This window comes from Oncorhynchus masou, chromosome 24, assembly GCF_036934945.1.
Source record: "Oncorhynchus masou masou isolate Uvic2021 chromosome 24, UVic_Omas_1.1, whole genome shotgun sequence".
NCBI classification, from domain to species: Eukaryota; Metazoa; Chordata; class Actinopteri; order Salmoniformes; family Salmonidae; genus Oncorhynchus; species Oncorhynchus masou.
Window position 1 is genome coordinate 5,514,729 of NC_088235.1, and position 9,741 is coordinate 5,524,469.

The 9,741-nt window shown below is 46.3% G+C and overlaps 1 non-coding gene across 1 annotated transcript; it reads left to right on the top strand.

Annotated features, from left to right (window-relative positions):
- Positions 1-9,070: 9,070 nt before the first annotated feature.
- Positions 9,071-9,189, top strand: LOC135513415 (5S ribosomal RNA). Its single transcript, XR_010451536.1, has one exon. It is a non-coding gene; the product is annotated as a 5S ribosomal RNA (ribosomal RNA).
- Positions 9,190-9,741: the final 552 nt, after the last annotated feature.

Consider the following 9,741-nt stretch of genomic DNA (forward strand, 5'->3'; position numbering starts at 1 on the left):
CCCATCACTACCAGTAACTACCAACACCATCACTACCAGTTACTACCCAACCCCATCACTACCAGTTACTGCCAACACCATCACTACCAGTAACTACCAACCCATCACTACCAGTTACTACCAACCCCATCACTACCAGTAACTACCAACACCATCACTACCAGTAACTACCAACCCCATCACTACCAGTAACTACCAACCCCATCACTACCAGTACCTACAACCCCATCACTACCAGTAACTACCAACACCATCACTACCAGTTACTACCAACCCCATCACTACCAGTTACTACCAACCCCATCACTACCAGTAACTACCAACCCCATCACTACCAGTAACTACCAACACCATCACTACCAGTTACTACCCAACACCATCACTACCAGTTACTGCCAACACCATCACTACCAGTAACTACCAACCCATCACTACCAGTAACTACCAACCCCATCACTACCAGTAACTACCAACACCATCACTACCAGTAACTACCAACCCCATCACTACCAGTAACTACCAACCCCATCACTACCAGTAACTACCAACCCCATCACTACCAGTAACTACCAACCCCATCACTACCAGTAACTACCAACCCCATCACTACCAGTAACTACCAACCCCATCACTACCAGTAACTGCCAACCCATCACTACCAGTAATTACCAACCCCATCACTACCAGTAACTACCAACCCATCACTCCCAGTAACTACCAACCACATCACTACCAGTAACTCCCAAACACATCACTACCAGTAACTACCAACCCCATCACTACCAACCCATCACTACCAGTAACTACCAACCCCATCACTACCAGTAACTACAACCCCATCACTACCAGTTACTACCAACCCCATCACTACCATTAACTACCAACCCATCACTACCAGTAACTATCAACCCCATCACTACCAGTAACTACCAACCCAATCACTACCAGTTACTCCCAACCCCATCACTACCAGTAACTTCCAACCCATCACTACCAGTAACTACCAACCCATCACTACCAGTAACTACCAACCCATCACTACCAGTAACTACCAACCCCATCACTACCAGTAACTGCCAACACCATCACTACCAGTAACTACCAACCCATCACTACCATTAACTACCAACCCATCACTACCAGTTACTACCAACCCCATCACTACCTTTAACTACCAACCCCATCACTACCAACCCATCACTACCAGTAACTACCAACACCATCACTACCAGTAACTACCAACCCCATCACTACCAGTTACTACCAACCCCATCACTACCATTAACTACCAACCCCATCACTACCATTAACTACCAACCCCATCACTACCAACCCATCACTACCAGTTACCACCAACCCCATCACTACCATTAACTACCAACCATCACTACCATTAACTACCAACCCCATCACTACCATTAACTACCACCCCATCACTACCAGTAACTACCAACCCCATCACTACCAACCCATCACTACTATTAACTACCAACCCATCACTACCGTTAACTACCAACCCATTACTACCAACCCCATCACTACCAACCCATTACTACCAACCCCATCACTACCGTTAACTACCAACCCCATCACTACCAACCCCATCACTACCAGGTACTACCAACCCCATCACAAACATTAACTACCAACCCATCACTACCAGTAACAACCAACCCCATCACTACCAACCCATCACTACCAACCCATTACTACCAACCCCATTACTACCAACCCACCACTACCAACCCCATCACTACCAACCCCATCACTACCGTTAACTACCAACCCCATCACTACCAACCCCATCACTACCAACCCATCACTACCAACCCCATCACTACCAACCCCATCACTACCGTTAACTACCATCCCCATCACTACCAACCCCATCACTACCAGATGTCAACAATACACATGGAAATGCTTTTACATCTTTCTTTACCAAGACAGGTTAGGTTACACCCACTTCTATCGCTGATGGGTTAACATTCCAAGGTTACGCCCCCGAAAGGGACCCTATTCGCTGTATATTCCCAATACTTTTGACCAGGTCGCATAGGGAATAGGGTGCCATTTAGGGCACAACCCCACATGAAGCCACTCCCCTCTTGTTTTCAACACTTCTATTATGATGAACACAACACCTGATATCTGCTGTGGAGGAAACATTTTACAACTACATTCATGAATGACCCTCTTATTTTCCCTACAGTAACATCACTGGTTATAGCTACGGTTTAATTTCAATGTGGGTGTCCAAAATGGCACCCTAAAAGTAGTGCCCCATATAGGTAATAGATTGCCATTTGGGATGCAAACCAACTCCGAGCCAACGCGCTGTGATGTTTTTAATTATGTTCTTGGTGTCTGAGACATGTGAGTAATTAATCATTATAATTTAGTCGTTCCCAGGAGAAATGAGGATGACTCAATACACTCAGGTATTCAGAGTAACACTTAGACAAGACTCAAAATACTCAGGTATAACACTAAAAATCTTTTCTCACCTAACATAGGTACTATAATTATCTGGACATATAGGTACTATAATAATCTGACCATATACAGTGGGGCAAAAAAGTATTTAGTTAGCCACCAATTGTGCAAGTTCTCCCACTTAAAAATATGAGAGAGGCCTGTAATTTTCATCATAGGTACACTTCAACTATGACAGACAAAATTTGAAAGAAAAATCCAGAAAATCACATTGTTGTCACACCCTGACCATAGTTTGATTTGTATGTTTCCATGTTTTGTTTGGTCAGGGTGTGATCTGAGTGGGCATTCTATGTTGTGTGTCTAGTCTGTCTGTTTCTGTGTTTGGCCTGATATGGTTCTCAATCAGAGGCAGGTGTTAGTCATTGTCTCTGATTGGGAACCATATTTAGGAAGCCTGCTTGGTGTGGCGTTTTGTGGGTGATTGTCTCCTGTGTCAGTGTTTGTTCCACACGGGACTGTTTCGGGTTTACACGTTTGTTGTTTTTGTAGTTTATTCATGTATAGTTTTCTTATTAAAAACAAACATGAATTTCAACCACTCTGCATTTTGGTCCTCATCTCCTTCGACGGAAGAATCCCGCTACAATTGTAGGATTTTTAATGAATTTATTTGCAAATTATGGTGGAAAATCAGTATTTGGTCAATAACAAAAGTTTATCTCAATACTTTGTTATATATATATATCCTTTGGTGGCAATGACAGATGTCAAACGTTTTCTGTAAGTCTTCACAAGGTTTTCACACACTGTTGCTGGTATTTTGGCCCAATCCTCCATGCAGATCTCCTCTAGAGCAGTGATGTTTTGGGGCTGTTGCTGGGCAACACAGATGTTCAACTCCCTCCAAAGATTTTCTATGGGGTTGAGATCTGGAGACAGGCTAGGCCACTCCAGGACCTTGAAATGCTTCTTACGAAGCCACTCCTTCATTGCCCGGGCGGTGTGTTTGGGATCATTGTCATGCTGAAAGACCCAGCTACGTTTCATCTTCAATGCCCTTGCTGATGGAAGGAGGTTTTCACTCAAAATCTCACGATACATGGCCCCATTCATTCTTTCCTTTACATGGATCAGTCGTCCTGGTCCCTTTGCAGAAAAACAGCCCCAAAGCATGATATTTCCACCCCAATGCTTTAGAGTAGGTATGGAGTTCATTGGATGCAAATCAGCATTCTTTGTCCTCCAAACACAACAAGTTAAATTTTTTCCAAAAAGTTATATTTTGGTTTCATCTGACCACATGACATTCTCCCAATCTTCCTAGATCATCCAAATGCTCTCTAGCAAACTTCAGACGGGCCGGGACATGTACTGACTTAAGCAGGTGGACACGTATGGCACTGCAGGATTTGAGTCCCTGGCAGTGTAGTGTGTTACTGATGGTAGGCTTTGTTACTTTGGTCCCAGCTCTCTGCAGGTCATTCACTCGGTCCCACCGTGTGGTTCTGGGATTTTTGCTCACTGTTCTTGTGATCATTTTGACCCCACGGGGTGAGATCTTGCGTGGATCCCCAGATCGAGGGAGATTATCAGTGGTCTTTTATGTCTTCAATTTCCTAATAATTGCTCCCACAGTTGATTTCTTCAAACCAAGCTGCTTACCTATTGCAGATTCAGTCTTCCCAGCCTGGTGCAGGTCTACAATTTTGTTTCTGGTGTCCTTTGACAGCTCTTTGGTCTTGGCCATAGTGGAGTTTGGAGTGCGACTGTTTGAGGTTGTGGACAGGTGACTTTTATACTGATAACAAGTTCAAACAGGTGCAATTAATACAGGTAACGAGTGGAGGACAGAGGAGCCTCTCAAAGAATAAGTTACAGGTCTGTGAGAGCCAGAAATCTTGGTTGTTTGTAGGTGACCAAATATTTATTTTCCACCATAATTTGCAAATAAATTAATTAAAAATCCTACAATGTGATTTTCTGGATTTTTTTTCTCAATTTGTCTTTCATAGTTGAAGTGTATCTATGATGAAAATTACAGGCCTCTCTCCCATCTTTTTAAATGGAAGAACTTGCACAATTGGTGGCTGACTAAATACTTTTTGGCCCCACTGAAGGTACTATAATAATCTGACTATACAGGTACTATAATAATCTGACTATACAGGTACTATAATAATCTGACTATACAGGTACTATAATAATCTGACCATATAGGTACTATAATAATCTGACCATACAGGTACTATAATAATCTGACCATACAGGTACTATAATAATCTGACCATACAGGTACTATAATAATCTGACCATACAGGTACTATAATAATCTGACTATACAGGTACTATAATAATCTGACCATATAGGTACTATAATAATCTGACCATACAGGTACTATAATAATCTGACCATACAGGTACTATAATAATCTGACCATACAGGTACTATAATAATCTGACCATATAGGTACTATAATAATCTGACCATACAGGTACTATAATAATCTGACCATACAGGTACTATAATAATCTGACCATACAGGTACTATAATAATCTGACTATACAGGTACTATAATAATCTGACTATACAGGTACTATAATAATCTGACCATATAGGTACTATAATAATCTGACCATACAGGTACTATAATAATCTGACCATACAGGTACTATAATAATCTGACCATACAGGTACTATAATAATCTGACCATACAGGTACTATAATAATCTGACCATACAGGTACTATAATAATCTGACTATACAGGTACTATAATAATCTGACTATATAGGTACAATAATAATCTGTACAGAGCATACAACTCTCTCACACAACATAATTTCTCCAAGGCCCACTATGGTTTCTCCAAGTCCACCATTTCCTGTTGTGTTGTATGTCCTATCTTCTATAAATATGTATTATTAGAGTATTATTAAACATGTATTATTATTAAACATGTAGTATTATTAAACATGTAGTATTATTAAACATGTAGTATTATTAAACATGTAGTATTATTAAACAGAGTATTATTAAACGTGGAGTATTATTAAACATGTAGTATTATTAAACATGTAGTATTATTAAACATGGAGTATTATTAAACATGTAGTATTATTAAACAGAGTAGTATTAAACATGTAGTATTATTAAACATGTAGTAGTATTAAACAGAGTAGTATTAAACATGTAGTATTATTAAACAGAGTATTATTAAACCGAGTGTTATTAAACATGTAGTATTATTAAACATGTAGTATTATTAAACATGTAGTATTATTAAACATGGAGTATTATTAAACAGAGTATTATTAAACCGAGTGTTATTAAACATGTAGTATTATTAAACATGGAGTATTATTAAACAGAGTATTATTAAACAGAGTATTATTAAACATGTAGTATTATTAAACATGTAGTATTATTAAACATGGAGTAATATTAAACAGAGTATCATTAAACATGTAGTATTATTACACATGCAGTATTATTAAACATGTAGTATTAATAAACATGGATTATTATTAAACATGTAGTATTATTTAACATGTAGTATTAATAAACATGGAGTATTATTAAACATGTAGTAGTATTAAACATGTAGTATTATTGTAGCGACCCGCACAGACAGCTGTGTGTTATGTGTTAGGCTAGGAGGTGGTTGTGTTGTACTGACCAGTACCCGGTGTTCGCGGGGTCCGACATGTCAATCAACCTGCTATCTGCCAATCACGGGAATGCCTGGAATGTTCTGATGCCGGGCATCCTGGTGGTTGGCGGAGTGGCGTGGAGGGGGGTTGGGCAGGGGGATGGAGCATTGGAAGTTAAGACCAGGTTCAGCCTTTATTCTCTCTCTCTTATGTCTGGGCTTCCCAAGAGAAGGTCACGATTGGCTTGTGGGTTATCTGTCATCTTTTTGGCGTGTGCTACGGCCCAAACAGTAGCCTGTGTAAAGTTGGTTTAATAAACCGTCAATTCGCAAACTCAAGCCTCTGTCTGGACAATTGTTCATTTAAGATCTAGTCAGGTCATTACATTGGTGTCAGAAGTAAAAACGTTAATACAAGTTAGCCAGCTAGCTAGCTGACCTATGTGGCTAGCTACCGTAGGTGAGAACGGGGATTGAAAATGCGTCGAGGGAATCCGAAAGTGAAGGTGGAGGTAGGGGACGATTATGGCCAAGGAGGTGCGTGTGAATGGACGTCGGGGGTTCTGTCTGAGGAGATCGCCAGGGCGTCGGAGCGCAGAGGCCGCTTGAGGGAGGACGTTAGAGCGATGGCGGCTGAAGCGGGCATGAGTGCTTCGTCGTCTGTATTTCGCGCGGATTCTGGTGGGCGGACCGAAGTGGCGACGTCGACGCGGCATGACGAGGAATCTGGGGCTCAGGATGTAAACAAACATGGCGGCGCCCAGTTCCCGGCTGCGTCCGTATCTGTTAAGACCCCGAAGTATTCCGGTAAGGCGGATTGGGAAGCTTTTCATGCTCAGTTTGAACTGTTAGCTCATTTTAGGGGTGGTCGGATGAAGAAAGGGCACTGCAGTTGGCTTTATGCCTCACGGATGAAGCTCTGGCCTGTTTGATATTGATTAGCCCCGAGGACAGGCATGATTATGGTGCTTTAGTGGGAGCACTGAGGAGGCGCTATGGACAGTGTGTACAGCCCGGGCTACTGCGCTCCGAACTGAGTAATAGACGCAGGCAGCCTGGAGAGCCTCTACGGGTGCTAGCTAATGACATTGAGAGCCTCTCTCGGCGGGCATATGCTCACATGCCCCCTCCGTGCAGAGCGAGCTAGCACGGGACCAGTTCATACGGGCGCTCTCTCCTACGGAGCTGCGCATACAGACCCAGCTGGCTCATCCTGAGTCATTGCAGACAGCCTTGGAGATGGCTTTGGAGAGGGAGCTGGTGTGGGCTGGGGCTTCAGCTGGGGCTTTGGTGGGGGTGCAGGGAGACACACCCTCTGTGCGAGCTGGGGGCAGAGCAGCCCGGAGCCGGAAAAGCCTGCTTGGGTGGCCGAAATGACAAAACTCATTCGGGCTGTGTCGCTACAGGCGGCACGAAACACAAGCCCTGGTCCCAGGGTCTGCTGGGGTTGTGGCCAGCCAGGCCATCTGCGCCGAGATTGCCCCATGTCCCCCAGAGCTCAGGGAAACGGCTCGGGGTCCGCATAGACCGGGTAGTGCGGACCCCTGGCTTTCTATCCCAACCACCATCATCTTCAGGAGGAGCCCACCGGCACAGACGGGGAAGCAAGGCTCCACTTCCCCCAGAAGCAGACGAGGGCAAGCGGATGGAGCCTGTTGTTGTGGTGGGCCGGACCTGCGTTGGGGACTTTTGTCATGTCCCTGTCACTGTGGAGGGGGTGCCCTGCTCCGCCCTGGTGGACACTGGGTCCACAGTAACCCTGGTGAGGCCAGATATTGTGCCAGGTTGGACTCAGTGTTAGCCTACAACTGTGCAGCTCCGCACAGTCACAGGTGAGCTGGCACCCATGAAAGGGAAGGGAATAATGACTCTGACAGTAGGGGGCAGGACTGTGCGTCATCCTGTGTGGGTGGCGGCTGTGCAGGACCCTTGTATCCTGGGGTTGGACTTTCTTAGGAGCACAGGCTGCCAGTTAGACCTAAATAGGGGCACACTGAGCTTCCAGGGAGGGACGGAAGTCACCATGGCTCCCCCTAATGTCACATTCACTCAACCCAACAAACCCTTTACTCCAACAGTTAAAGCAGCAGAGACTCATGGCTGCGCCCCTCCCCCACAGCTGTGTGTGACTTTTCCCCAGTCCCCCTGTCACCTACGGCGGTGTGTTACATTCCCCCAGCTACCTCCATGACACAGCCCTCTGTGAGCCCGGGCCGCAACCCCCAGCCCAGCTACCCCAGATGGGAGAGGAGAGGACACTGTCTGCAGTGAGGGAGATATGGGGGAGGAACTGTGTTGGTCTTGACCCCGAGCAGCAGGAACGGTTGTGGCAGTTGCTGTTTGAATTCAGAGACAGCTTTGAGTTGAGTGAGGAAGAGGTGGGTCAGACTCATCTGGTGCAGCATGAGATCGACACAGGTGATGCTCGACCCATCAAGATGCGTCCCCGCCGTATCCCGCTGGCACGCCAGGAGGCGGCAGACAAGGCTGTGTTGGAGATGCAGCGGGCAGACTTCATTGAGCCCTCAGACAGCCCCTGGGCGGCACCAGTCGTCATGGTTCCGAAGAAGGGGGCAAGCTGAGGTTCTGTGCGGACTACAGGCGGCTGAATGAGGTAACCAGGAAGGACTCATACCCCATACCACGTATCGATGAGTCGCTGGACCTGGTTAGGGGTCCTCCTGGTTCTCCTCACTAGACCTCCGCAGTGGCTACTGGCAGGTGCCCCTCTCCCCAGAGGCCAGAGCCAAAACTGCGTTCTCCACTAACAGAGGACACTGGCAGTTAAAGGTCCTGTGCTTTGGCCTGTGCAACGCTCCAGCTACTTTTGAGCGTTTGATGGACAGGGTGCTGGATGGCATCCCCCGACGGCAGTGTCTGGTATACCTCGATGACATCCTGGCCCATGGCAGCTCCTTCCAGTCAGCCCTGGGGGCGCTCCGGCGTGTTCTGGAGAGGGTGGCTGCCGCAGGTCTGATGTGGCTTACGGCCATACCAGCCTGAATACGCCCGATCTTGTCCGATCTCGGAAGCTAAGCAGGGTCGGGCCTGGTTAGTACTTGGATGGGAGACCGCCTGGGAATACCAGGTGCTGTATTTTGGATGTAGTTGGGCCGTTCCCCACCACAGACAGTGGAAACCGCTGGGTGCTCACGGCCATGGACTATTTCACAAAATGGCCCGAGGCCTATGCTCTGCCTGACCAGGAGGCAGAGACCATCGTCGACGCCCTGACAGCGGGGATGTTCAGCAGGTTTGGAGCTGCAGAGTCCATCCACAGCGACCAAGGCAGAAACTTTGAGTCCCGTGTGTTCGCCACCATGTGTGAGAGGCTGTGTATGCACAAGACCCGCACTACTCCTCTCCATCCTCAAAGTGATGGCCTTGTGGAGCGCTTCAACAAAACGCTTGGACAGCAGCTGGCCATCGTCTCTTCCAAACACCAGCGTGACTGGGACAAGCACCTGCCTATGGTCCTCATGGCATGCCGCTCCGCTGTCCAAGAATCCACCTCGTGCACGCCTGCCCTCTTCATGCTGGGGAGAGAGATCCGCACCCCTGCGGAGATGGCGTTTGGTCGGCCCCTGGATAGCCCTCATGTTCCTCCGGGGCCGGAGTATGCCCGGAGACTCCAGGACCGCCTGGAGACAGC